Source organism: Oryx dammah, unplaced genomic scaffold (assembly GCF_014754425.2).
Source record: "Oryx dammah isolate SB20612 unplaced genomic scaffold, SCBI_Odam_1.1 HiC_scaffold_2, whole genome shotgun sequence".
Taxonomy (NCBI): domain Eukaryota; kingdom Metazoa; phylum Chordata; class Mammalia; order Artiodactyla; family Bovidae; genus Oryx; species Oryx dammah.
This window is the reverse complement of record NW_024070186.1, coordinates 95,016,620-95,040,260: the sequence shown is the minus strand read 5'-3', so window position 1 is coordinate 95,040,260 and position 23,641 is coordinate 95,016,620. Positions and strand designations below refer to the sequence as shown.

At 39.1% G+C, this 23,641-nt stretch overlaps 1 long non-coding RNA gene across 1 annotated transcript in view; it reads left to right on the top strand.

Annotated features, from left to right (window-relative positions):
- Positions 1–16,571: 16,571 nt before the first annotated feature.
- The window catches only part of LOC120851207, a 109,440-nt gene continuing 102,370 nt past the window's right edge, over positions 16,572–23,641 (top strand). The window contains exon 1 of the long non-coding RNA XR_005718259.1: positions 16,572–16,714. This is a non-coding gene — a long non-coding RNA (uncharacterized LOC120851207). The remainder of the gene's footprint in view (positions 16,715–23,641) is intronic.

The following is a 23,641-nucleotide window of genomic DNA, read 5'->3' as shown; positions in this document are numbered from 1 at the left end:
TCCATTCTGCACCAAGGGTGCTGAGATACGATGACTTGAGGGCTCATGCTATCTATTGATGATCCACTGTCAAGGGGATTGGAAGAATGACATAGATAAGCAGGCAGGGATTTAGGTGTTTATTTAGGCTGCTAGGTCATTTTATATTGAGCTGAAACTCTTAGGATGAAAATATAATTTTGGAAATGATTAAAGAGTGATTCCCTACTGCCAAAGCTGCTTCTCACTGTATCGCTAGACTATGTTGTTGAGGCTACTCATACTGACTGTGCCGCTGAAAATTTCCAGGACAGAAAGTTAACCTGCCAGTAGTAAGTAGTAAGAAAAGAAGAAGGATTTCTGACTTTAAAAGAGGTGGTGACTCACCGTATGGATTCCACTGTCTATGGAACAGTGACTGCTCTCTGAGACGCAGTATAACCTGACAGAACACTGCAGCTCAGAGTAATTTGCCCTGCAGGAGGCAGAGGTATCACCCTGGTTGGAAAAAATGAAAAATGATAGAAAGCCATTCCCCACGACGGCTCTGGGAGAGTGGAGCTTTGAGGTGTCCCCGATAAAGGGAAGAGTCTGCTCATTAAGTGAAGGTGGGGAGAGACAGAGACCCACTTGAACGGCTGCAGAAGCAAGTGAGTCCCTGGTGAGGAAGCCAGGCTGCCTCGTGGGGCCACCCCAGCTTATTAATAGGGAGGAGCCACAGGAGAGGGCTTGGCCACCTATGTCTGTCTCAGAAGTCAGGCTAGTGTTTTCCAAGCAGTAGCAAAAAGATCCGGATTTGGAAAAGGGTGCAGTAAAAAGTGTCCCTGAGAAAAGTCTTTTCTAAATCTGGTAGGTTTTCCACAGTGACAAAACAAAAGAAAAGGCAGAAATGGCTTTTTCTTCCACTCTACAAATGAATTCTCTTTTTCCAGAATATTATCATCATGTAGATCGACTTCTTTGAAAATACATTATTGATATTCACAAAATTATAGGTGTTTTTACTTTTTTAGGGAAAGTGACATAAGAGAAAAGAATTAAGAAGCCTATATTTGAGAATTTTTAAACTGTATTTTACTTTCAAAGCACTTCTGATTCCAAACCAGGCATCTCCTACCTCTTGTAGTTTAATTTGATTCCTTTTAGACACAGAAAGCTATGAATGCACACGTTCCCATAAGTGATTTATGTGTGCTAATTTATGCAGTAGTTAAAACAGACATAAAGTTAGTCCTCAAGGAACTTGTATTCTATAATCAATATGACTTATATAATAAAGAGACTTTTCCATTAAAAAGTAAATGTGAACTATAATTTTATTTTCTATTAATGAGGCTTATCATGATAGGATATTTTGACCTATGAGTAAAATATAATTGAAGTAATAAACATTGTCCCTTAACTAGTCAGATGGAGTTGATTTTATAAACTGTGCCTAATTTGTAGAGTATTTTAAAATACAAATAAAGAGTAAAGAATTTCAAGGTCTACGGAGCAGGTAAGAAAAGAAAGATGGTGTGAGTGACTGATTATCAATGTGATGGATGGGCACACAAGAGAACCAATGAGATAAAAGGTGTTGGTTTGTACAGAGTCCCTTATTAGAGGTTTTAAAGGTGAGGATAAGAAAAGTGTCATTAAGACATTAGACTTTGGAAAATAAGAGTGATTTTTTTTAAAGGAGAGAGAGAATTTCAGGCTCTATAGTCAAAGTGGTGAATGAAAAAAGAAATTTTAACTCCAGTATTCAAAAGAAGATTCAGATCTTTAAGTATAATACGTGGATATAAAGAGATTCGTTGCTCTAGAGTTATAAGGGACTTTGATCTCATCAAGTCCAAAGGATTGAACTCACAGATTAAGATACTGGGGCTCAGATGAGGAATCTTGTGGGGGCACAGAGTTAGCTAAAGACAGAGGCAGGGGTATTACCAACATTTCCTGTTTAAAAACATAGGATTGCTTCTCTGCTAAAGCCTATTACACATTTTAGGACTACAGACATTTTCTGTTACATTAAAAAAAAAAAAAGCTTATACAGAAATCCAAAATGTAAACCAGATGACATCTTGCTTTGTTTAAAGAGATGAGGTGCATATTAGGGGCTCAGGTAAGTGTGGGGGGTTCCGTAGAGCACCCCAACCCCATTGCCTCTTTCAGGGAGCCTCAAAGGGCTCCCCAAGTAGCTAAGACAATGGAAACTCCCTGAAATACATGACCTTTTCTCTGTCTTTTGTTCAAATGAAGAGTAAGCCAGAAAGTCTTAAGTAATATTGTCTAAAAAGTATAAGCCCTTGAGAAAGTACAACTGTGTTAACAATTAATAATTAAGTTGCATTGCATCGTCTTGAGGAAAAAAATATACAAAATTTATCTTTTTTCATTCTTTAAATTTTCAGTTGGTTATATTTAATCAATCATTTATTCTTTAGCTGATTTAACAAACACATATCTAACATTTATTACATGCTAAATGTTGGGCCAGATACTTGGAAACACACAAAAAAGGTAGTTTTGCTATCAAGAATCTTAAGGTGAAACGAAACTATAATGCAGGGTGTTGAGGGCTAGGCTTCCAGTCAGAAGAGAGTGTTTTGGGAGCATAAAGAAGAATGAAAATCAGGGAGGTTTTTCTTGAAAAGGTGATGCTTGGAAAAGGATTGGAAAGATAAGGAGGGGGCAAGGAGGAAATAGCTTATTGGGAAAGGGGGGAAAGTCAGGACAGCAAGTGACAAGACCTGGAGGTAGAGAAGACACTTTGCATTTGAAGAGCTTGTGAATGGTGGAGTTAAGAGCTCATGGTTCAGCACTGACTACAACACTGAATACAGTAGGTTAAGTGTGGACACTTCTCTGAATAAATTAGCCAATGATAAGAGGTCAAAAAATTAAACTAGACAGTGTCTTGACTCAGTTTCCTCCATACAAAAGGGTGAATAACAATAGTACCCTCTCCCAATCATTCTGGAAGATGATTGCACAGGTTCTCAATTTAGATAACCTCCTTCAGGCAATAAGAAACACAAAATTAAGACTACAAGGTGTTACTGTTTTTCATTCATCAGAGTAGGAAAAAATCAAGAAGTTCATGTTGATCAGAGGATGAGTAGAAAGGCAGTTGTACACTACAAGTATGGATATAAATTGTACAACCTCTACAGAAGATAATCTGGCTATATATTTCTGATCTGTAAAATCATACGAACCCTTTGACCGAGCAACACCTTTTAAGAACTTATCCCATAGACAGACTTAGACGTGTGATAACATAGTTCTCAGCATATTAGATGGGTAAATCTTGTTATTACTTAATAGTATTTCAGACTGAAACTGAAAATACACTGGAACACTGTTTGATTGATGTTTGTCTTTTGGTGATCTGACTCTTACAACTCACTCTTTATGTGAAAGGATGCAAGTTAGTCCTACAACCTAAAACAAGGAAATGGTAAGTCTTCAGTGAGCAAATTCATACGGAAATGTCTAGTATGGTGTCTACCACACAGGCCAGTGATCAATAAAGAATATTATTGTTAGAAAAAAAAAAACTTCCACATTAAAAAAAAGAATGTTATTGTCAGTTCTTACGCACTAGCTAAAGCTATTAAGAATCACTTAGTGATTTTAAGCAGTGATTCAATAAGATTAGGGCTTTAGAATAATCCCTTTACTTGGGGTAAAGGGATAAGGTGGAAAGAGGTGACACAGGTAATAGGGAAACTAGTTGGAAGGCTATTAAAATTGTCTAGATAAGATGCTACAGGACCTGGGCTACAGCATCAGGGACTGAGGGAAGACAACAGGTTAGAAAATGCTGAAGATTAAAAAAAAATTTTTTTTTTCAATATGTGGAACTGCCTGAATAGAAGAGAAAGTAATTATGAGACATTTACATATCCTACAAATAGTTTGTAGACAACTTTAACATTCAAACATGGGGGATGAAATTGCATCAAATCAAGGGAGGGACATCTTTGCCCGCATATTTTGTTTAACCTGGGCAGGAAACCATGAAACACACCCACACATGCATGCACACACACACACAGGTGCTCACTCACTCACAGAATGTATTTTTCCCTTGGAACTAGGATGGTTCTAGCGTCGTAGCACCTCAGGGTCAGTATCCTTGCCAAGAGATGCCATCTCCACTCATAACGGCAGTGGAAAGAGGCTCTGTGCCTCCAAAGGGCAACACACTTGTGACATTCAGTCATCAGTCCTAAATTTATAAGCCCAGCAATTCAGGGAGGTGTGTTCTGCCAATATCACCATGGGTTCTTAAGCAATGCATTTTTATTTTGAGTCTTCTCTACTTCTAGCATATTTCCTATAATAGACATCAGCTCTATTCACTCACTGTGACAAAAACAATTCCTTAATGTTCAAAAGAAAAAAATAAAACATGTGATTTAACATGGGACTCCAATGTCCCCTTAGAACCATTCCAGATAATTAGGAAAATGTATTGGTGATTTTATGAAGGAAAAAAAGAGGCTGATTCATATTTATTTCTGTTTCAACCACGATTTTAACACTACTCTCAGAAAATGTTGCCTTGATTGCGTTCTACCTCTTACATTTCCATACGCCTCCTCAAGCAATTTTTCTGGTCTTTAACTGACTCCAGATAGAGTATATGTGACAAGAAGGCAGTGCTGGTCTCCCAACCAACCTACCCTGGGGACACCTAAATCAGCTTTTAACCCATAAACATTTGCATTCAAACTGAAAAACCTCCCTGAGCTAAGTCATGTCAGGAAAAGTATGGCTCAGAGACAAGTACAGAAACTGCAACCAGACCAGGCCTCAAGAGGGCAATATACTCTGGGGTGTTTAATAAATACTTGCTGGTTGACTGATTACTGGCCAGTTTCCAGTGCTGAGGACTTGCTGTCATCTCTGAGCACACAAATAGAGGAGAAAATAAACCATCTAGAACTCTGAACAGCAGGGCTAGCCTCCCAGGCACGTGGGCCAGGCATTCAGCCTTGCAATCTGATGAGAGGAGGGCTGCTCAAAAGACCACTGCCCCCAGGTAACTTCCCCATCAGCCTACCCCTGTGATGCTTCTTCACTAGAAATGTCTAGTTGTCAGGTTGAGCATCTGGGCTCTGGGAGTTTTCTGTCATAATGCAACATTGCTGCAGGGGTGCTGCCTGCAAAGACTCCTGCATACCTTAAAATGGGTGCCTATCAGGTTGCTTTCTAATATGACTGCCACTTGGCTACAGTCAAACACTGAAGATGCTGTCATATTGGGGGTGGGAGTAGGGAAGGATGGACAGCAGCTGTTACTCAGAAAGTGCAAACCAGTTGGAGACCCTGGAAGCAGGGATTCAAGGGTTGTCATCTGCTTCATCAGTTTGCTTTAACAGGATAGTTCAGCAAATTGAACCTATGAGCAAACACATCCAGCAAAATAATTTGTATATAAGGAAGAGAGAGGGTTACATTCAACTCTCCCATTATTTTTCCTAGTATAGTAGGGTCACATTTGTATTTTCTAGATTTATGATGTAATAGTAGGAGAAATTAAGTACTTAAAAAAATCATCTAATGTCTTTGAAGTTGCAAAGAGTCTGACACAACTGAATGACTGTACAAAATGTCATATAATTTAGGAATAGTGTTTATAAAGAAATAACACAAGACAAATTGATATCCATGCTTCTCTCTTCCAACCCTGTCTCTGATACTTATATACAAGTGCTTTTTTCCTGAGGAAGAAAAAAACACTCAAGGCTGCCTTTAAGGGAAGAAAGTCATAAAGAATACAAGCAGACAGAGAAAGAGAGGTGACAGGCAGCCTAGTCCTGGTAAATGCAGAGTCTACTCAATTACAAACTGGCCTTGGAGTGACTGCAGGGTCTTTAGCACTGAGATAGTTTCCCCTTACCAAGTGGAGTTGTAGGGAATTTCTTCCTGATACATTGAAGGTCAGGCCTTGATTCAAGTCCACTTCCCTTGGCTATTGCACTAGTCTAGCCAACAAACACATCATGTCTGGATATGGTGAGGCAACAGATGACTATTTTCTGATATCCACATTGCCTTCTTCTCCCTTTTTCATCTGAAAAAAATGACCTTCCATATATATATATATTTATATATATATAAACAGCTCTTGCTATTCTCTGGCTTGAACTCCTTGAGAGGGTCCCCAGATCTCTTAGGATAAGACTCTGTGTCTCTCCAGTATCCTGCAGTGACCTTCCTAGATTTCTCAAAGTCCCCAGGCCACTCTCTACATGGTCACAGCATTCCAGACACTTTAGTTTCCTTTCTTTCCTCAAATGTGCCAGGTCCATTTCATCCTCAGAACCAACTTGTTCCTGCAAGCTGCAAGCCCACCTTCCTACTTTCCTCATGGCCAAGTTTTCATCCTCTATTAGGTCTCATCTCCTCAGAAATAACACCGATTCTTTATTAAGTGGCTTATACCATCCCCAGCCTTATTCTTTGTCAAGTTTCCCTGGTTGTTCCATTTAAGTATGTATCAGAACTGTCAGTAGAGAAACAAAAAGACAAAAAACAAATAAACAAAAAAGAACTATAAGTAGATATTCATCTATTTGTTTCTTGTTCAATTTGACCTAGACTGTAGTTCCTGGAAGGCAGAGAGTCTTCTCTGAATAATATACTTCTGCTTAGTGTCCTACACAAACCCGGCACATCTTATTTATTAATTTTTCGGCAAATGAATGAGTCAACTCTGATTTTCTAAGCAGCTCTTCATCCTGACACTTGGTCAGGTTACAAAGGGTTAACAGAAAACAATCATCATATATTGCTCTGCACAAACTAACCAAGGAGCTGAGATGCTTAGGGTTATTTTCCTCAAATTTTGCAAGTTACAGTCAATTTAACACAGATTCTTATTAACTTAAGCTTCCACACCCAAGCACAGAAATTTATATTCTGCTCCTTTGTTCCGAGTTTTGATCTGTGACAGTTTTAGATAAAGGAAGAAAAAATTAAGAGACTAGAAGAGGCTTGGTGAGAGAATATAAAATCATCTTTACCCGTCAGCAGTTCACAGATACCTTTTAAATGTATGGTTTTTGAAAGCTCTTCATTTAAAAAGTACAAACAATATAAGTTAATGTCAAATTTTCTAAAAAGGTGATATAATTCTTATATATAGGTGTGTGTATATATATATATACATATGCCAATATGTCATATTTGAATTTTATATGATATTTTGTAGAAAAGTGCATTTTCATGGATCAGATTTGTATGAAGTGGAGAATAACAGCAATCCAAACCCAAGATAGACTTGGGATTTTACTTAAGCGTGTCAGGCCTTGGGTCTACCCTGCTGCATGACAGCTATGCCATCTTGAGAAAATGGGTTTTGGATATCTGTGCAGACTCTTGGGTTCCTGGGCCATAACAGGTGAGAGTTTCCATCTGCCTCACACAGTAATTGTGGGGTTTAGGAAATATGATAATGTTGAAACATCCAGACCAATATCTGGCACATTGTGGGTGCTTACTAGTGGCTAATTCAATTTAAACCTCTTCCCACTTTCCAGGAGATTTTAATTAGTCCCTCTGCTAAAAATCACCTCCATCTCTTAGTAAATCCAGTCATGTGTTTGGATTCATTTGAGCTTCTATATTCTTAATTGGATAATTCAGCCCAGGGTTTATTATAAAAGCCTGGATTCTACAATCAAATTACAGATCAATCAACAATTACAAGAAAAACAATTAATGGCCGGCAATGGTTCTGATTATATAATTGCGGCCCTGGCTTGCTTTGCTTTCCCTGGCCTCAGACTTTTTCCTCCAGAGGCTGCAGGTGCTCAGAAGGCTCTGAATAGCCTCCCTTCTATTCTAAATTGATCAACTGTGCATGTTCACCAATGAGAGTCTTTTACAATGTATTTCTTCTACAAATGAGTAGGAGGGGAAAAAGATTTCTGCTTTCATTGTTGGGTGTTTTGAATAAAAGAGCTTCAGTGATGTGCTGTGTCACTTGAAAACATGCCTTCTCAAAAGGGGCAGTCTCAGCCCCAACGGGGTGGGAAAGACCTTAGCTATCACAGTCATTTATGGTCTCCCCAGGACCACAGTTCAAGAAAAGGACATACTGTGTGTTATCATACGAAAATTTCATGGGAAGGAGGGCAATTAGAAAAATAATTGTTTAAAAAGGCTCTTGGGCTATGATAACACTGAAAAATGTTGGGAAACACTATGATAGTAAAAACCCCTCTTAGAATTCTCCTTTTCCTAAAGCACATGCATTTAGAACACAACTACTTAAAGAGAGTGGAAAGATACCAAAGACATGTGGGTTGCCCTCACTCTTCTTTTGAGTCATGGGCAGAACAAATTTTGAGTCAAGCTGACCTATGTTCCAATCCTGGGTCAGCCAACTTTCCCACATACACACCATGCAACCTTGCACTTGCTATTTAATGTCTGTACAAACATATAGATTATCAGATTATCATTGGATCAACTCTGTAGACTTTGTGGGGGGAGATGGTTAGAGGGCACAATGTACCACACTTGGCCTAGCTTAGACATGTAATAAATGGGTGCCATTGCTATTTTAGTAGCAATGAAACAGCGCATCGGGGTGATGAGTGGGCTAGGAACAGCAGCTCAGAGTCCTGTAGGGGGAGCAGCCTTGGGCAACATAAGTTGGAAAAAGGAGTAAAAACCTAAGATTGCCTTGCCTCCTTGGTGTTTTCCCTTGTGATTTAGTCTTAGCATCATTCAACAGCTTTAGGTTGTGGAATTATTTTGGTACTGACAGATAATTATATTTTACCATTCTTTCCTCTGGGCCTATAACCTTGCTACCGTGCTAGTTGTATATCTGTAGTGTTGCTGTATATTGCATGAGGAAATTATCTGAAATGCTTGTTCCCATCCAAGGCTGGAACACAATAGCATTTCAACCAGGAAAGGCTCTCATAGTAAGCAAGAGAGCCGCTGCCAGCATCTCCCGACTAGTCACCTGAGGATTGGAACAGCACATCTCTCAGGCTTCTTCCACAGGATGATTTATAGAGAACATGCAGAGCATAGCAAAGAGACAGATTTCATGCTTAAAAGGTTAATTCTTGATTTGATTTGTTTTAGAAGTCCTGGAGATTCAGTGGAGGACAAGAAAGACAAAGAGAGAAATTACAGGGCTTCTGCTCTTCAAAGAGAGTAATGGGACGAGATAAAGAAATGCATAGAAAGAATTATTTGATGTTTCTCTAAATTTATCTGTTTAATTTTCTCATAATCCTCCTCCAATACTGCTTCCCTTTTGCATGTCTTTCCTGCTCAGGTACTAGCTATCCTCTTATTCTGTTGTCATTTCTCTCTCATTTCTCTCAAAATACATCCATTTTCACAAGTGTATCTTGTTTAAGGGTGAAAGAAAAGGCAAGCAGGAACAGGAAATTCAGAAAAAGTGTATTTTGTATATGCAATATAAGGAAGGTATCCCACAATGACAGCCAGATAGTTTAAATGCTTTAACTTTCAATTAAGGTTGATGATCACAGATTTCCTGCAGAAAGATGTATGCACAATGCCTTCGGTGAATTTCAAAATGCACTGCTCCAGCTACTTAAAGTGATAACAAACTTCAAAACAAAACAAAACATGCTGTTACAATCACTACTAACATTTTATTTATGTGTTTACTTCCTTGTGTTGGGAGTAATGGCACCACTGGGTATTTTGAGCACCTTTTCCCCCCTTAAAGGCCAGAGGTCTGGCTATAGATTTTCAAAAAAATACAGCAGTAACCCCACATCACTACAGAATCTTTCAAACCCTTGGCTGTCAAATATATTTCTCAACAAGTATATTTTTTGTCTCCCTGCATGTAAATGAACATAGTGGGCCAGGGATTCACACTTTCCTAAAGAAGGGGATGAAGAAGACTTTCTGGCCTAATTGAAACTGTAGAAAAACTAATTTTGGAAGTCTAATAGAATTTCCTGGGCTAGACATAAGCCAAGACATTGAAACACATTTCTTCCATCACCTTAAGTTTAGAAGAAAGGACAACTGGGAGGAAAAAGACAGGGTGAAGTTTGACATCATACTTGAAAGCTCACTGACAGGAATACTTTTTTCAAAATGTTCTTATAAAAATTTACTTTCTAATATTAGTGAACCCAAATGTCTCTATCTATCTGCTATGTCTCTCACTGTCCTTGATGCCTTTTATTAGTTAGCAGGCACCATCCCACGGTTCATCTTCGCGAGGGAAGCTCAGGCAGCTGTCTGCAGCCAGCTTTTCTGTTTGGGCACCAGGATGTCAATGGCAGGGCCTGAGGGAACAGCCTGGAGGCTCATCTCCAGTGAGCAAAGCAGTTCATTAGCAGAAACCCCTGCAGAATCACCTGAGCACTTTTCTTCAGGACTGCTTCAAGGGTAGTTCTATCTTCCAAACTTCAAATGCATGCTTTCCTATAACCCATGATGAAATACACTCTCATTGGATGGTAGTTTCTGAAGTCTTTACAGATGGAAAAAGTTTCTTGTTCATTCTCTCTCTCTTTCCTCCATCGTCCTCCACCTAATCTATTGAATTATCATTGCAAATATTCTCACTGGCCTAATTAAGTTTTTGTTGTTCAGTCCCTCAAGTCATGTCAGACTCTTTGTGACCCCGTGGACTGTAGCATGCCAGGCTTCCCTGTCTTCCCCATCTCCCAGAATTTGCTTAAACTCATGTTCATTGAGCTGATGCCATCCAACCATCTTATCCTCTGTTGTCTTCTTCTCTTCCTGCCCTCAGTCTTTCCCAGCATCAGGGTCTTTTCCAATGAGTCAGCTCTTTGCATCAGTGGTCAAAGCATTGGAGCTTCAGCTTCATCATCAGTCCTTCCAATGAATATTTAGGCTAATAAGTTTGGACTTCTTTTCTTTATTTTGTTTTAGGAAAAAATATTTTTAATTGTAGGATAATTCCTTTACAATATTGTGATGGTTTCTGCCTTATACCAACACGAAGCAGCCATAGGCATACCCATGTCCCCTCCCCCTTCCCCTCCCACCTCCCTCCGCATCCCACTCCTCTAGGTGTCACAGAGCCCGGGCTTTGGTTTCTCTGCATCATACAGCAAGTTCTCACTGGCTGGCTATTTTACAAAAATCTTCTTTTCTGAGAGCTTCATGATGACAGGCTGACGGATGCTGTGTTATTGATATATTGGGTTGGTCAAGATGTTCGTTTGGGATTTTCTGTAGTACGTCACAGAAAAGCTGAAATAATACATATCAGCCTTATACACTCCACTTATTTTTTTAAATACCAAGTCTGGTTCTAAATCCTATTTATGTCATATGCTATCCTAAGGTCCTGGCCAATCATTTCATTTACTGGATCTTAGATTTTTTCTTCTGTAAAATGCTAATCATGAGACTACTTCCATCCTATGGTTGTGAGGATTAAATATATAATATATTAATATATAACATATGTAATATGCTTAACATACACCGGGTGCATGGTATGTTTCATTGTTATTATATATTAGTATTGTTTATTTATAAATTACTTTTGTTATTAACATAAATATATAGACCCCCTTGCTCTTGTTCCCACAAGATGGCATGCATATAATCCTAAAGAAGTTTATGGGTTACTTGCAACCCACTCCAGTATTCTTGCCTGGAAAATCCCATGGACACAGGAGCCTGGTAGGCTGCAGTCCATGGTGTCACAAAGAGTCGGACACGACTGAGCCTCTTCACTTCAAGGTCTATTTAACAATGTTAATGAAGTAACAGTCATTGAAAACCTACGTGAATACTGCTGTAGAAACAGCAAGGACAATCAGATGCTTTGAGCTATGTGTGAGCCATCAACAAATTCAATGTAAGAATTACAGTATCCTAAGCTGTTTCTCCTGTGCCACACTTCTTCCACATGCCTGTTCCTTCTTCAGACTTGGAAATGTTATCATTGCCAATAGCCCAAGCTCCAGGTTTCATTTGCCATTGAATCCAAATTGTTCACTGAATTGTGGTCCAAGTCCTCCCATTTCTCCTCCCATATCATCTCCCTCCAGTCTCTCCCTTCTCTGGCCCCAATATGATGGCCTTAGTCCAGCTTGAAAAAGGATTGCTTTAACGTCATGAAATGCTTTTGTATACCTTGCCACTTAGATGAGTCCACCCCTTCAGCACAGAGATGCAAGTGAATTACATCAATGCCAACCAAGTTCTGGAAATGCAGTGTCTTAGTCTCAGCTTAAACGGAAGCAAACTGAAGAAAGGGACATAGACCAGCAGCTACTCACATAGATCAGATGCTAGGACATGGTGGCCTTTGGAATTGCCTTAATCTAAAAACTTAACCAGATAACCTGTCATTACAATTGAATTCTAAACTCCTTCTCAAGACATGTGAGGACTTTTAAAAGCCATCTCTCCATAATTCTTTAAACACAACTCATGCCACTGCCTCAGGTAGGCATATTGCTTCAATCACACCAAACCATTTGCCTTGGATATCTCATGCTTCTTCACAGGGTCATGAACTGGTATATCCTGCTATCTAGAAAGACTCCTTTTCCTGAATTTACTCTGTGATTTCATTCTGTGAGACTCTATTCATGCATCTCCACCTCTAGGAAAACCTTTCAGCACTCCTTAGACATAGTCAGGGTCCCTTTTTCTCTGCCTTTGAAAGACCTGAATTGGCATCCCTTACTACACAGAGTTCATTGTGTTATTACTGATATGTCTCTCATGAAAGTCTGAGAAGTACCCAAATGGTTCAAGTTTAAATTATCTTAATATTAATTATATGGTGTTCATAGTTTACTGAATAAAAAATGAAAGATGGAATAAAACAAGGAATGAACTTCTCTTTTCAAGATTTCCTGATGATTTCACTCTCTTGGTATTTTGTTCTCCACAAATCATTCTGACTTGAAATTCATGTATGACCTACCCAAACACATATCAACTGAGCTAATGTATTCCTACAACTGGTCTGACTGCCTTACTGATTGACGGGAGGGAGAGACAATGAGACAGGATGAATGGCCCACATAACATGGAGAAGGACCTTCACATGGATCTTGTTCAACCTTCTACTTCCCAGTAGGACAAACAGGAGGAAAGTTTCAACTAAGCCTTAGAAGCAGCACTTATGCCTATTTAAGTCTTTTGTTTTTCTGCCTTGGGGAGATGTGTCGAAGAACAAACCCAATGCCTCCACTAGCTGAAGGTGTTTATCTCATTTTTCAGAGAGCGGATAGTGTATTAGTTGCGGTAAATGGTAAAAGACAGTGAGTTAAGCCTGGAAAAAATGGAAAAAAAAAAAAAAATGGCTGAAATGATCCGAACTAAATGGCAACTGAATCTGCTTGTGATGTGTGTTTGAAGCTTGATGAACAAGAAGAAAAAAAAAGTCTGAATACACTTTGCTTAGCTATTAAACACTTGCAGCATTTTTCTCCTTCCTCTCATTATGGCAGTAAATTACAGCAAGGTGGGAGCCCATTCTCAGCCTCATAGAACTGGCTTCCTGCTACCAGCCCAGTCACAGCCACCCCAATTAGTCACCAGCTGAATGACTATGCAACCACAGATTTAGATCAAAAAGCGGTTTTCATTTCAAGACTAATTCACAGCAAGAAATGTTCCTTCCCTCTCCCCATGACTGTTCAGAATGCCATTGCTACACAGAGAATAACACAGGGTGGTATCTGCTCTTGGCATTCATCTTATTCTGGATGTTAGAGCCAAATATGGAGGAAGGTGAGGTTAGGGGTGGGGTGGTAGTTCTTCCCAGTTTTCAGGTCTTTCCTGGAAGCTCAGCTGGTAAAGAATCTGCTGCATTTCAGGAAACCCCGGTTGGATTCCTGGGTCAGGAATTTCCCTGGAGAAGGGATAAGTACCCATTCTAGTATTCTTGGGCTTTCCTGGTGGCTCAGATGGTAAAGAATCTTCCCACAATGTGGGAGATCTGGGTTCGGTCCCTGTGTTGGGAAGGTCCTGTGGAGAAGGGAATGACTACCCACTCCAGTATTCTTGGGCTTCCCTGGTGGCTAGGCTGGTAAAGAATCTGCAGTGGAGGAGACCTGAGTTTGATCCCTGGGTTGAGAAGATACCCTGGAGAAGGGAACAGTTACCCACCCCAGGATCCTGGCCCGGAGAATTCCATGGACTGTATAGTCCATGGGGTCCCAAAGAGTTGGACACGACTGAGTGACTTTCACTTTCACTTTTCACTTTAGGTCTTCATTCAGTGCATATGAGCTTTGCAGCATTGTTCTTTGTGGACCCTGGAAGAATTGACTAGATGTGGAGAACACAGAAGAGAGATGCTGAAAAGAAGGTGAATATTTAAAAGTCTGTTTAAATGGTACCCATCCAAGAAGAGAAACATGAATAAACTCTTCATGATGCAAGATGCAGGAACACAGAGTTGAAAAACAGGGTGTTAGTTCCAGCTTTTTAAATATATGATCTTGAGAAAGTCATTTAACTTCTCTGATGCTACTATTTTCCCATATACAAAAGAAAGGTATTATACCTCTCCTGTCTTCCATATAGGGTTATTATGAGGACTAAATGAGAATATCTGTATACATAATCAAAGTACACATTTAAACTATAAGAAGCTGTGCAAGTGTCAAGACTTTTCATGATCCTTTAATATAATGCTTCTCTGCCTACCACTACTTGGACTGTTGAGTCGTAAGAGACCTCGGAAACCATCTAGCGACACGCCAATGCATGGGCCCTCCTCTAAGACATGTGCAATGGGTATCAGTCTCTGGATACACCCTGGCAGTGATGGGTAATTCACTACCTTGTGAAGTAGCACTTCCATTATTAGACACTGTAACTATTGAAAGTGTCTTGATTTAATTAAGAAATGCTTTCATTTTCTTACACTTACTATATACCAAGAAAGGAGTCTACTAAGCAGTTTAGGAAAAGGATCTACTGCAGTCCTCTCAACAATCCTAATAAAGCATATTGTTTCCACTACTTTATATTGAGGAAACTGAGATTTGGAGACAAAAGTATTCACCTGAGATCACACATTAGTGAGGGTTAAGCCACAATCTGGTAAGCTTTTTGGATTGTGACAAGTTCAACAAAAGAAATGACACTGTAGCTGTGGGAGGTCTGATAAGATGTTAGGGGAAGCACGTAATTGTTCCTCTCCCTGTCCCTCTTTTCCAGTGTGAATTTAGGAAAATGTGCCTACATTCTCTTTCTCCCTTTATAAACTGTGGAAAACAATATTTTCTAGGAGTCACAGAGAGATGCCACAGCAAATTAATGAGTTAATATTTGTAAGCAGCATTGTGACTCTTTAATAAAAGAATGTCCTAACTGGGAACCAAGTATTACATTACCTAAGGGAGTAGGCAGATAGCTCAATAGTAACACTATAGCCTGGTTTTAAGTTCAGTTTTAATAATAGCATTGTACTAGGTTAACAGAGAACAGAGCACCCCACAGGAACAAAATCAAAGCAATTAGTTAATGCAGATCTTAGGGAAACTGAAACAATAGAACCACAGGATTCTCTCTGTGATTTGTGTTGTTCACAGGCTCCACTGATGATCACATAGATGGCTTTTCAGACCCGTCAATACCTCAAGTTGTATACTAACTAGGGAGTTGCAAGAGGAATGCTTGCAAACACATGTGCTGCTTGACCTTTCAGTACAGCCATGACTGAATTCTACCCTGCTCTGGCTCCCCAGCTTTCTACTGGCCTTAGAAGATGTCATGAGGCCAGCGCATTATAGTCACATAGCCAGCAGGCTTAAAAAGAGTATGGAGAACTGGAACACAAACTATATTCAAAAACAGGACTTTCATTTCATGTCAAACTGAGATTAGACTGTTTTCTAGCTTTTAACATCTGAGTGGCAATAAGCCATTGTATCATTTGCTCCCAACTATAGGAGAAGGCAGTGCCATCCCACTCTAGTACTCTTGCCTGGAAAATCCCATGGACGGAGGAGACTGGTGGGCTACAGTCCATGGGGTTGCTAAGAGTCGGACACTACTGAATGTCTTCACTTTCACTTTTCACTTTCATGCATTGGAGAAGGCAATGGCAACCCACTCCAGTGTTCTTGCCTGGAGAATCCCAGGGACGGGGGAGCCTGGTGGGCTGCCTTCTCTGGGGTCGCACAGAGTTGGACACGACTGAAGCAACTCATCAGCATAGCTTTAAAACTCAGAACTCTTGTCATTTCAACAATAACACTCTATATTAAGGAGGATTGCTTCTTCCATAGTTAACCGTGATTTCAGATACTTTTCTGTTCAATTATCCCATTGAGTATAGAAATTCATTCTAACGCCAAGTCTTCCATGCTTTGAGAAACTTTAAGGCATCATCTATTTGGATAGATACCACCAAAGCAATTTAGGTATCATATACTTTGGCCACCTCATGCGAAGAGTTGACTCATTGGAAAAGACCCTGATGCTGGGAAGGATTGGGGGCAGGAGGAGAAGGGGACGACAGAGGATCAGATGGCTGGATGGCATCACCGACTCGATGGACAACAGTTTGGGTGAACTCCAGGAGTTGGTGATGGACAGGGAGGCCTGGCGTGCTGCGATTCATGGGATTGCAAACAGTTGGACACAACTGAGTGACTGAAGTGAACTGATGCAGGTCTGACTCTCATATTCAAGGCATAACAATAATAATAATACTGAGGAAGAGGGAAAAGAGAAGAAGAAAGATAAATAGAAGAGTCATCACCATCAGGTAAGGGTTGTATAAGGAGTAATGACAACCATAAGGTTTGAGAAAAAGGGAAATGGAAATATGTAAGCAGGAATATGAAAAAGTAGAAAATACTGTGTCTTTCAGTGTTTTAAATTTTATGCCTTTTTTCTTGATGTTATTTAGAATCCAAGATGTTAAAAATTAGATGAAATATAAAATAGAACAGAAACAGAGATAACAAGGATTTTTAAAGGCACTAGAAAGTAACCTATTCTAATTCTTTCAAATTAGAATCAGTAAGTTTGTTAAACATCCATCATATGCCCAGCAAATAGCAGAAACTATAAACATTTAGATTTATAGAAACAAGCATGAGGCTACAGATAAGTTGTTTTTTAAAATAGGAAAATAGAGCATTACTCAATTTATAAAGTTTTATTTATAAAATAAATTTGAAATAAATATGATAATGTTAATATTTATTAATTCTGTGTCATGCTGGAAATTTGTGATATTAATATAAACTTGGCAATATATCATACCTAACTGGAAATACAGAATGAGAGCTCAGTTGGAAATTATGAGATAATTCCATTTCCTATTATCCTAATTTCTTTACCAATATAGTACTCACTGGTATGTAATTCCTAGGATTTTTCAAGCCAAAGGAATGGCTGTCCATGACTGAAAATCATATATTTTTCCTCTTCTTGAATTTACTCCAAACTCACACATAGTAGTCATAAAATTATATGACTTTTCCCAAGGTTGGAACATTTCTCAATGTAGTATCTTTTGACCTATTTTTTCTAATGGGCAGTTTGAGAGAGAGACTTCTCTTTTAACTCAGCCTGTAACAAAGGATCACTAGGTTTACCAGTCTTCTTTTATTCTATGCATTTTTCTTTTGATTTATTATCCAAAAGATTTCCGAGTGTAAGAGCGTAACAAGGTATGATCAACAGATTTTGGCACAAATAAAAGTAGAATGAGTAATCCTATTTTTCTGTGCTTGAAATTAAGAGAACTGAATTCTATTCCTGACTCATCTGCTACCTTGCTGAGTGACTATGTGTGGACAAACCATTTTATTTATGTAAACCACAGCTTTATTGTTTGTTATAATGACAATGTTGGACTAAAGTCTTCCTAGATATTTTCCCAACTCATATTATTTGATTTCCATGACAGTGCCAATATTACTTTGATAGCCTTTCTAAGTTTTACCATGTATGGACTATAATATATGCATATACTATAATTTGAAAAGCGAATACATTGAGTGTATTACTCACTTAAAATTTCAATTTCACTTGTACTATTTCCACAACATGACTAGAAGCATCAGGTTTATTCAAATTTTTTTTATCTTGATTAAATATTTTCAGAATATATGTACCAAGTGTAATTCTATGAGACCCTAAAGAGAGAGATTGTTTGTAGGCAAAAATAATTTTTAATGTCAATCGGGCCACAGACAATTCTTCTTTAGTAAAAAGCAATATTCTTATCATTGGCTGGCTGTGCAGCATCTAAAGTGATGCTTTGGTATTGATAAATTATGTCTTTTATCCAAAATGAACTATAAGTATTGGATACACTTTGTCAAAAATCTGAAAAAAAAATGCAATTGGCTTATCTTTAAATAAATTAGCATATGCCATTGAGCAAAAATAAGACTGAGAGCTGACTGTGGCTCAGATCATGAACCCCTTATTGCCAAATTCAGACTTAAATTCAAGAAAGTAGGGAAAACCACTAGTGCATTGAGGTATGACCTAATCAAATCCTTATGATTATATAGTGGAAGTGAGAAATAGATTTAAGGGACTAGATCTCACAGACAGAGTGCTGATGAACTATGGAATGAGGTTCATGAAATTGTACAGAAGGCAAGGATTAGGACCATCCTCAAGAAAAAGAAATGCAAAAATGCAAAGTGGCTGTCTGAGGAGGCCTTCCAAATAGTTGTGAAAAGAAGAGAAGCAAAAAGCAAAGGAGAAAAGGAAAGATATACCCATTTGAATGCAGAGTTCCAAAGAACAGCAAGGAGAGATAAGAAAGATTTCCTCAGTGATCAATGCAAAGAAATAGAGGAAAACAATAGAATGGGAAAGACTAGAGATCTCTTCAAGAAAATTAGAGACACCAAGGGAACATTTCAAGCAAAGATGGACTTGATAAAGGGCAGAAATGGTATGGACCTAACAGAAGCAAAAGATATTAAGAAGAGGTGGCAATAATACACAAAAGAATTGTACAAAAAAGATCTTCATGACCCAGATAATCATAATAGTGTGGTCACTTACCTAGAGCCAGACATCCTGGAATGTAAAGTCAAGTGGGCCTTAGGAAGCATCACTATGAACAAAGCTAGTGGAGGTGATGGAATTCCAGTGGAGCTCTTTCAAATCCTAAAAGATGATGCTGTGAAAGTGCTGCACTCAATATGCCAGCAAATTTGGAAAACTCAGCAGTGGCCAAGGGCTGGAAAAGGTCAGTTTTCATTCCAATCCCAAAGAAAGGCAATGCCCAAGAATGCTCAAACTACCGCACAATCACACTCATCTCACATGCTAGTAAAGTAATGCTCAAAATTCTCCAAGCCAGGCTTCAACAATATGTGAATTATGAACTTCCAGATGTTCAAGCTGGTTTTAGAAAAGGCAGAGGAACCAGAGATCAAATTGCCAACATGCGCTGGATCATCGAAAAAGCAAGAGAGTTCCAGAAAAACATCTATTTTTGCTTGATTGACTATGCCAAAGCCTTTGACTGTGAGAATCACAATAAACTGTGGAGAATTCTTCAAGAGATGGGAATACCAGACCATCTAACCTGCCTCTTGAGAAAGCTGTATGCAAGTCAGGAAGCAACAGTTAGAACTGGACATGGAACAACAGACTGGTTCCAAATAGGAAAAGGAGTACGTCAAGGCTGTATATTGTCACCCTGCTTATTTAACTTATATGCAGAGTACATCATGAGAAATGCTGGGCTTGGAGAAGCACAAGCTGGAATCAAGACTGCTGGGAGAAATAGCAATAGTCTCAGATATGCAGATGGCACCATCCTTATGGCAGAAAGCAAAGAAGAACTAAACAGCCTCTTGAGGAAAGTGAAAGAAGAGAGTGAAAAAGTTGGCTTAAAGTTCAACATTCATAAAACTAACATCATAGCATCTGGTCCCATCACTTCATGGCAAATTGATGGGGAAACAATGGCTGACTTTATTTTTTGGGGTCCAGAATCACTGCATATGGTGACTGCAGCCATGAAATTAAAAGATGCTTACTCCTTGGAAGGAAAGTTATGATCAACCTAGACAGCGTATTAAAAAGTAAAGACATTACTTTGCCAACAAAGGTCCATCTAGTCAAAGCTATGGCTTTTCCTGTAGTCATGTATGGATGTGAGAGTTGGACTATAAAGAAAGCTGAGCACCAAAGAATTGATGCTTTTGAACTGTGGCATTGGGGGAGACTCTTGAGAGTCCCTTGGACTGCAAGGAGATCCAACCAATCCATCCTAAAGGAGATCAGTCTTGGGTATTCATTGGCAGAACTGATGTTGAAGCTGACACTCTAATAATTTGGCCACCTGATGTGAAGAACTGACTCATTGGAAAAGACCCTGATGCTGGGAAAGACTGAAGGCAAGAGGAGAAGGGGACAACAGAGGATGAGATGGTTGGATGGCATCACCGACTCAATGAATATGCGTCTGAGTAAACTCTGGGGGTTGGTGATGGACAGGGAGGCCTGGCATGCTGCAGTCATGGGGTTGCAAAGAGTCAGACACGACTGAATGACTGAACTGAACTGATTCCCCTAAGCTCCCCACACTCATAGCCTGCTCTTAGTGGTCTTGGACTTTTACAGCTGTGTTTGTTACCATACCCATTTTTCCACATTCTTTTTCTACTTAGAAGGACATTTCCCATCCATGTGACACCAACCGTTCAGGTAATATTGAGACTTAACCTTCTTCATGAAAAAAGTAAAATGTTTTTAAAATTTCAAAACTTTTCTCATCTGTAAATTCCTTTTATTAGGTTGATGTAAAAGTAATTGTATTCTTTGCTTGTTGAAATTTTGCATTTGATATTAGAATATATTCTTAAATAAATGTGGTTATGTTATATACCATTTTAATGTGCATTTCTCATTCTATGTTTTTTTTCTAACAACTTATCACTTCCTGTTTATTTTATACTTATTTTGGATTATGTAAATTATGTTAGACAAAAAGGAAATTCCAGAGATTTTCTTATTTGAGTTCAAAACTGGTTGTAATGTAGTGGAGACACCTCCAACATCAACAACACATTTTGTTCAGGAACTGCTAATGAACATACAGTGCAGTGGTGGTTCAAGAAGTTTTGCAAAAGAGACAGGAGCCTTGAAGATGAAGAGTGTAGTGGCCCGCCATCAGTGAAAGCCATTATCGAAGCTGATCCTCCTACAACTACATGAGAAGTTGCCCAAGAACTCAATGTTGACCATTCTATGGTCATTCGGCATTTGAAGCAAATTGCAAAGGTGAAAAAGCTCAATAAGTGGGTGCCTCATGAGCTGGCTGAAAATCAAAAAAGTTGTCATTTTGAAGTATCATCTTCTCTTATTCTGCACAACAATAATGAACCATTTCTTGATCGGATTATGACTTGTGACAAAAAGTGGATTGTATATGAAAACCGGAGATGCCCAGCTCAGTAGCTGGACTGAGAAGAAGCTCCAAAGCACTTGCCAAAGCCAAATTTGTACCAAAAAAAAGGTCATGCTCAGGGTTTGGTGGTCTGTTGCCCATCTGATCCACTACAGCTTTCTGAACCCTGATGAAACCATTATATCTGCGTAGTACGCTCAGTAAATTGATGAGATGCAGCAGAACTTCAGTGCCTACAGCCAGCATTGGTCAACAGAAAGGGCTCAATTCTCCACAATAACACCCAACTGCATGTTGTACAACCAACGCTTCAAAAGTTGAATGAATTGGGCTGCAAAGATTTGTCTCACCCTCCATATTTACCTGACCTCTTGCCAACTGACTATTGCTCTTTCAAGCATCTTGACAACATTTGCCGAGAAAACACTTCACAACCAGGAGGCAGAAAACAGTTTCCAAGAGTATGCCAAATCCTAAAGCACAGATTTTTATGCCATAGAAATAAACAAACTTATTTCTTGTTGACAAAAATGTGTTGATTGTAATGGTTCCTATTTTGATTAATAAAGATATGTTTGAGCCTAGTTATAATGATTTAAAATTCACAGTCTGAAACTGCAATTATGTTTGCACCAACCTAATAAAATTTAAATCAATATTATTGTTTGGATTTTTTTTTAATTTTTAAAAATTTAATTAATTTACTTTAGAGTCTATTTTTAATTGGAGGATAACTGCTTTACAGGTTTATGTTGATTTCTTCAATACAAAAACATGAATCAACCACAAGTACACATATGTCCCCTCCCTCCTGAACCTCTCCCCCACCCACCCCTCTAGGTTGTCACAGAGCTCTGGGTTGAGTTCCCACTGTCCATGCAGCAGCGTCACACTGGCTATCTATTCTACACATGGTAATGTATATATGTCAGTGGTCCTCTCTTAACTCAGCCCACCTTCTCCTTGCCCTGTTTTGCCCAAAGTCTGTTCTCTACATTTGCATCTCTATTCCTTCCCTGAAAATAGGTTCATCAAAGCACATTAGCAATTTGCTTCTCCAATCAGGTTGGCATTTGTAGTGAGGTGTAAGAGATTGAGAGCATTGCTGGGTTTGCTTACAAAGGTGCAAGGCTAACGTGAATGTATTGGAGGTGAAACCATGCCTGTGATACAAAGATCTAGGAGAGTTTAGTAAGATACTCTGGTACCTGAGTGGTAGCTTACTATCCATTTTAAAGGTGGGATGGTCATGAACTCGACTGAGGCAGACTCAAAATGCTAAGCCCAACCTTTAAAATCAGTATAAATATAGTCAGGAAAATAGAATCCATGGCAGATAGTTCATTAGAAGGAATTTAATCCAGGAAAGAAGTTACATGATGATGGAATTGCTGAAAACCAAACAGGATGCTAAAGTAAATCAGGAATTGTCAGAAAGATACGTTATCCCTGGACTTCCCTAGTAGCTCAGTGGTAAAGAATCCACCTGCCAGTGCAGGAGATGTGGGTTCCATCCCCGAGTCAGGAAGATCCTTTGGAAAAGGAAATTGCAACCCACTCTGGTATTCTTGCCTGGAGAATACCAAGGACAGAGAAGCCTGATGGGCTACAGTCCATGGGGTCACAAAGAGCCGGACGTGACTTAGAGGGTAAACAATAACAACTGCCATCCCTAGAATCAAAGGAAGGATAAGTTGTTATCACAGAGCCTGGCCATTCAACAGGAACTGAAATCACAGCAGAGGCTGTCCTGTGACCATGGAAGAAATGTTGAAGCATGCAGAGATGATAGAATTAGCCTGGCTTATTTGCTCTCACAGCCAATCTCCTACCAGTGTCTCCCATTTGCTAAACTTAGTAGCAGCCAGTTGGCAGCAGCACTAGAAAAATACTGTTTGTAGGGTCAGGGACCAGTGATACAGAGCAGAGCAAGGGGAAGTGTGGGGAATAAATATGAAACAAAATGAACGATTGATTACTCACTATCTGCTACAAATACATATACCCATGCACACACAACAATTTTGAAATATAGTCAAGGTATAGTCAGCAAAGGACTGTAACATCTTGAATTGCAAAACTTAGGTGAATGTCACTATTAAATAACAAACTCTAACAAAATATTTTATGTGTGTATGCATAATTCTTTATAACCCAGAAAGATTTTTATAGCTAGTTGCCTTGAGAAAATAAATCCCAAGCTTGAAGTGTATAATGAAACCCTATCTCTACACATTACTCAATTAGAAACCAAGGTAGGAGGCAGGGCGAAACGGTTGAGTTCTATGCTTGTTACAG